Source organism: Rattus norvegicus, chromosome 3, assembly GCF_036323735.1.
Source record: "Rattus norvegicus strain BN/NHsdMcwi chromosome 3, GRCr8, whole genome shotgun sequence".
In the NCBI taxonomy this organism is placed as follows: domain Eukaryota; kingdom Metazoa; phylum Chordata; class Mammalia; order Rodentia; family Muridae; genus Rattus; species Rattus norvegicus.
In genome coordinates, this window is record NC_086021.1 from 87,414,687 (window position 1) to 87,421,348 (window position 6,662).

Consider the following 6,662-nt stretch of genomic DNA (forward strand, 5'->3'; position numbering starts at 1 on the left):
AATATGTTTGACTTTAACAATTTAAAAATACAGTGTGTTAAAACTAGCTTGTCTTAAGCCATTTACAGTAAATGAACTAGCATATAATTTTAATCAGTATGTAAATTTAAACAATTTACAAGTTTAAACAGTATAAGAATTTCAAAGGCACATGAGTCTAAACAATTAATAAGTTAAATCACAGGGAAAAATGAAGACATGTAATTGTAGCACAGCTTCCACATTTTCTCTAATTTTTGGATTCTTTTTATTTATTTTGTAATTCTTTACAATGTTTTAAAAATTATGTTATTTATTTACATTCCAGTCATTGCATCCCTCTTAGTTCCCCCTCCCACATTTCCTCATCTCATTTCTCTTCCTCCTGACTTCCAAGAGGGTGCTACCCCCAAGGCCTCCCTATTTCCCAGGGACTCAAGTCTCTTGAGGATTAAGTGCATGTTCTCCCACTGAGGCCACACTGGGCAAACCTCTGCTGTATCTGTCTCAAGAACCTTAACCCATCCTGTATATGCTCCTGTTGGTGGCTCAGGCTCTGGGAGCTTCCTGGTGTCTGGATTATTTGAGACTGCTGGTCTTCTTATGGGTCACTTTCCCCTCAGCTTCTTCAGTCCTTCCCCAAATTCAACCAAGGAGGTTTTGACTTCAGTCCAATGATTGGGTGTAACTATCTGCTTCTGTCATAGTCATTTGCTGGTCGGACCTTGTAGAGAACAGCCATGCCAGGTCCCCATCTTTAAGCACATCATAGCATCAGTAATAGTGTCAGGCCTTGGTGCTCCCCCAAGGGATAGATGGGATAGTCACTGGAATGCCTTTCCTCCAATTTCTTCTCCATTTTTGTCCCTGTATTTCTTTTAGATAGGAAGAATTCTTGGTCAGAAGTTTTGACTTTGGGTTGGTAATCCAGTCACTCTACTTGAGGCCTTGTCTACCTACTGGACGTAGACTCTGAGTTCACTCTCCCCATTTAATGGGCATTTATTCTAAGGACACCTCCATTGAGTCCTGAGAGTTTCTCAACTCCTGGGCCTGTGTTACTTTCTTGAGGGTAACTCCCACTTCACAACCCCTGAAGCTGCTTATTTCCATTCATTCTCTTGGTCATGCGTGCTTCTCTCTTATCCCACCTGTAGCTCATACTGTTCTTCTCATCCCCTGCTTTCTCCCAACCAGATCCCTCCTTCCCTCTCCTTCCCATAATTATTTCCTTCCCCCTTCTAAGTGGTATTGAAACATGCTCACATGGGCCTTTCTGCTTGTTAACACTTCTTATAGTCTGTGGGTATACTAGGCATTTTGTGGGTTTTGGCTAATATCCACTTATCAGTTAGTACATACCATGCATCTCTTTTTGGGTCTGACTCAAGATGATATTTTCTAGTTCCATCCATTTGCCTGCAAAATTCACAGTGTCCTCATTTTTTATAGCTGGATAGTATTCCATTGTGTAAATGAACCACATTTTCTGTATCCATTCTTCAGTTGGGGGACATCTGGGTTCTTTGTAGATTATAGCAATTACAAATAAGGTTGCTATGAAGATGGTGAAGCACATATTCTTATGGTGTGATGCAACATCTTCTGGGCATATGCCCAAGAGTAATATAGCTGGGTCTTAATGTAGAACTATTTCCAATTTTCTGAGGAACCTCCAGATTGGTTTCCAGAGTGGGTGTACCAGTTTGCAATTCCATTAGCAATGGAGGAGCATTCTCCTTTCTCTCATCCTTGCCAACCATGTGCTGTCACCTGAGGTTTTGATTTTAGCCATTCTGATTAGTGTCAAGTGGAATCTCAGGTCATTTTGATTTGCATTTTTCTGATCATTGAGGACTTTGAAAACTTCTTTAATTGCTTCTTGGCCCTTTGAGATTCTTCTGTTGTGAATTCAGTTTGGCTCTGTACCCCGTTTTTAAATTGGTTTATTTGGTTTTTAGAGGTTAGTTTCTTGAGTTTTTTTATATAAATTTTGCATGTTAAACCGAGCTCAAATTTAGCATTAGTGAAGATTTTTTACTAATCTGTAAGTTGCTAATTCATCCTATTGACAGTAGTGCCTTTTGCCTTACAGAAACTTCTTGGTTTCATGAGGTCCCATTTATCAGTTGTTGACCTTAGAGGCTGAGCCATTGGTGTTTTGTTCAGGAAATTTTCCCCTATGCCAATGAGTCAAGGCTTTTTCCGCTTTCTCTTCTATTACATTCAGTGTATCTCGTTTTACACTGAAGTCCTTGATCCACTTGGACTTGACCTTTGTGCAAGGTGATAAATATGGATCGATTCTCATTCTTCTGCATACAGAATATCAGTTGAACAAGCATCATTTATTGAAGATGCTTTCTTTTTCTCTACCATTTGCTTTTGGCTTCCTTATCAAAGATCAGTGTGGGTTTACTTCTAGGTCATCCATTTTACTCCATTAATCAACCTGTCTCTCTCTCTCTCTGCAGTACTACCATGCAGTTTTTATCACTAATGCTTTGTAGCTTGAGATCAGGGATGGTGATTCCCCCCAAAAGATCTTTTTTGTTGAGAATTGTTTTGGCTCTCCTGCATCTTTGGTTTTTCCACGTGAAGTTGAAAATTGTTCTTTCTATATCTGTGAAGACTCCATAAAAAATTAGAGAGATCCCATAAAAGCAACATAAAAGCACATCTGAAAGCTATAGAACAAAAAGAAGCAAACACACCCAAGAGGAGTAGACAGTAGCAAATAGTCAAACTCAGGGCTGAAATCAACCATTTATAAAACAAACAGAATGATACAAAGAATCAACAAAACTTAGTGCTGGTTCTTTGATAAAACCAACAAGATAGACAAACCCTTAGCCAAACTAGTTAAAGTGCACAGAGACAGTATCCAAATTAGAGAAAATCAGCAATAAAAACTGACTCTTAATGACAGAAACTGAGGAAATTAAAAAAATCTTCAGAAATTACTTCAAAAGTGTATACTCTACAAAACTTGCAAATCTTGATTAAATAGATGATTAAATAGATACCATGTACTAATGTTAAATCAAGATCAGGAAAATGATCTAAACAAGTCCAATGACCACTATGAAAATAGAAATAGTCATTTAAAATGTCACAACCAAAAAGGAAAAAAAAAGTCCAGGGCCAGATGGTTTTAATGCAGAATTCTCAGAATTCTACCAGACCTTCAAAGAAGAGCCAATACCAATACCTCTCAAACTATTCCACAAAATGCAAACAGAAGGAACACTACCTAATTCATTCTATGAAGCCACAATTACTCTGATTCTTAAACCACACTAGGACCCAACAAAAAAGACCAATTTCTCTTATGAATATAATGCAAAAATACTCAATAAGATTTGCAAACTGAATCCAAGAACATATCAAAACCATCATTCACCAAGACCAAGTAGGCTTCATCCCAAGAATGCAGGGATTGTTCAATATGTGAAAATCCGACAATGTAATACACTATATAAACAAACTCAAGGAAAAAACCACATGATACTCTCATTAAATGCTGAAAAAACCTTTGATAAATTACAACACCCCTTTTTGTTAAAAGGCTTGGAGAGACCATGAAGTCATGACACAAACCTAAACTTAATAAAAACAATATATAGCAAACTATAAGTAATCCCACTAAATTCTGGGACAAGACAAGAATGCCCACTCTCTCCCTATCTATTCAATATAATGTTTGAAGTTCTAGCTATAGAAATTAGACAACAAAAGGAGATCAAGGGGATACAAATTAAAAAGGAAGAAATCAAAGTATCTCTATTTGCAGATGATATGATAGTATACATAAGGACCCCCAACATTCCACCAGAGAGCTTCTACAGCTGATAAACAACTTCAGCAAAGTGGCAAGATATAACAATTAATTCAAAGAAATCAGTAACCTTCCTTTAGACAAATGATAAACAGGCTGATAAAGAAATTAGGGAAGTGGTACCCTTCGCAATAGTCACAAGTAATATAAAATATCTTGGTGTTACTCTTACCAAGCAAGTGAAAGATCTGCAGGACAAGAAGTTCAAATCCCTAAAAAGAAAAGAAAAGAAAAAAGAAGAAAAGAAAAGAAGAAAAGAGAATAAATAGAAGAAGACCTCAGAAGATGAAAATATCTACTTTTCTCATGTTAATATTTTGCACTTATACTGATCTAGAATTATAATGATACGTATTTGGATGCCCTGCTCCTATAATAAAAGCAAGTTCTTTGAGAATTCCTTTTTATAGAAGTTAGATTTTGAGTCCTTACAATGTTAACTAGACACAGTTTTTTTCTAGTAGAGGTTTTCAATTTGAAAAAGCCACATTTTTCTTCCATTTTTATTAAATTGAGTATTTTTATTTACATTTCAAATGTTATTTCCTTTCCGAGTTTCCTGTCGGTCAGCCTCCTAACCCCTCCATCTCCCCTTCTATATGGGTGTTCCCCTCCCCATCCACCCCCCCACTACCGCCCCCCCCATCAATCCCCTACACTGGGTGCCCAGCCTTGGTAGGAACAAGGACTTCCCCTTCCACTGGTGCCCCAACAAGGCTACTCACTGCTAAAAGACAGTTTTAATAAGCAGAAGTTTTGCTACCTTGCTAACTTGTTATGTTTTGTTTTTTGAACTGGAGTCTTTTAAAGTTACCTCTGATTCTGGTATTATCATAAGGAAACATTCTTTCCTTTTTGTTAGTCACAAATTATTTTGGACTGGACAGCCAGTTCTATTCAACATATAGCATCAAATAAAAACATTTTCATTGTGGTTTTCTGCAGTGTTCAAAACTCTGTACTCTAATTTGTAGATTATTAAATTATGGGAGTTATTATCTGGAGACAATTTTCTTCCAGATGTGGTATTTCTTGTGGTGTGGTCTTTATTTTAGCATTTTGATAAATTCATCACCTCTTAAGGTCCAGATAGTCTGCAGTTTCTTTCTCAAGCATAAACCATAATCCATTTGTGGCCCCATGAACGTGGAAAACTTCAGACAAGAGAGGAAGCCTGGAAGAAATGTTCTCCTAGGCAAAACATGTCCACCTGGGTTGGGGGAATGCAGAAGGGATAATTTAGTTAAGGGTGTCACATACTCTGCTTAATCTCTGTTTCAGTGCTATCCTACTAAGTTAGCTAAGCTTTTTATAAACTATGGTGGGGTAAAAATTGTTCATTCTTGAAGAGAAACTGAAGTTGTGTTACTTTCTCCTATCACTTCCTTTTCTGGTCACCATGGCTGAGCAGGTCATGGCAACCACCAGTGACCTATTTAGCTTCTTACCATGTTAGGATTGGTTTCTGATATTAATGGTCCTTATATCCTTCCTATTATTTAGTTAGTTAGCTTAAAATTAATTGTGTTACTTTTTTATTTTTTAGTTAAAACATAATCGTGTCATTTCTTGCCCTTCCCTTTCCTCGCACCAGCACCTTACCTGTACGTACCTCGCCTCACAATTTCTAGAATTTGTGATCTCCTTTTTCCTGTTATTGTTACTTCACAGTGTTTTCATTTTAGCTGAAAGCTCCGGGTTCTATTACTTTTCCTGCACCTAAGCTGAATTTCATTTCAGAGAATAATGATCAGAAGTTCAAAATGCTGTGGCACTAACACTATTTTAGGCTCATAATTCAAACAAATAAACTGAAAACAGACACGTATATTTATGGACTCTCTGTGGCAAGATACCAGTATGAGAAAGTATAATGGATTACATTGGGAGAAGAAATAAATGGAGTTTTAAAAAATAAAATAGTCCTCTGCCAATCTCATATGTAGAAATAAGATTGCTAGATGATCATTTCTACCTAGAATAATGCAAAATAATATTTGCTAGTTAATTTTTAAAAATAAGAGTATATAAAAATGTCATTTAACAAATTAACTGAAACTGGAATTTTGGGATATTTTCTGTGGTAACATAACAAATTATTAACGTAACAGTAATTTTCCTGGTTGCCTAATCATATAAAACACAAAGAGATACTGACTTTATCCTACTTTCTTATGAGTTAGATTATTGGTAAACATAGTGTGATATCCCTGCTAAGCAAAGAACATTAATTTATCATTATTTGAGATAACCAACATCCTAACATAGTGATAAAATCACTGAAGCATTCTATTTTTAGTGGCATAAAAGTCAGCTTCATATTCTATTAAAATTTGAGCCAGTATTAGTCACACACACACACACACACACACACACACACACACACACACACACACACACAGTGGACACAGTGCATTGAGTAGGACTCTGGTGTGGCTTTAAAGTCTGAGGGTCTCAGGACTTTCTAGCTCGCTAACTACACTGAAGTGCTGATGATAACTTCTAAAATGTCCTAAAAACTTTCTTTCTCTTTCTGAGGGTAAAGGCTGCTGCTTTAGGTGATTGACGCCAGTAGCCAGATAGGAGAGGGAGGGGATGGGATTAGGTAATGTGGTCTTTGTTGTATCTCAGCAGGTCCTGCTGTAACTTTCAGCCTGTGTAGTCAAAGTCTCAGGATGGAAAAGGGACACTTAGAAAAGTGATTAAAGTGTTTATTACTAAATTGTGAAAAGATTCCTATGAAAGCTACCTTAAGGGAAAAGTAGAAAGATCCTAAGCAGAGAAAGAAAAATTCTTCCAAGTGGGGAAAGGAAAAAATTCTAGTAATGGAAAAATTCTTTATCTG

General features: G+C 36.7%; 1 long non-coding RNA gene across 1 annotated transcript; it reads right to left on the minus strand.

Annotated features, from left to right (window-relative positions):
• Positions 1–230: 230 nt before the first annotated feature.
• On the minus strand, positions 231–5,860 carry LOC134486400 (uncharacterized). The gene is made up of 2 exons (XR_010065254.1): positions 4,893–5,860; positions 231–4,029 (listed from the first exon to the last, which is right to left on the minus strand). It is a non-coding gene; the product is annotated as an uncharacterized LOC134486400 (long non-coding RNA).
• Between the last annotated feature and the right edge of the window lie 802 nt (positions 5,861–6,662).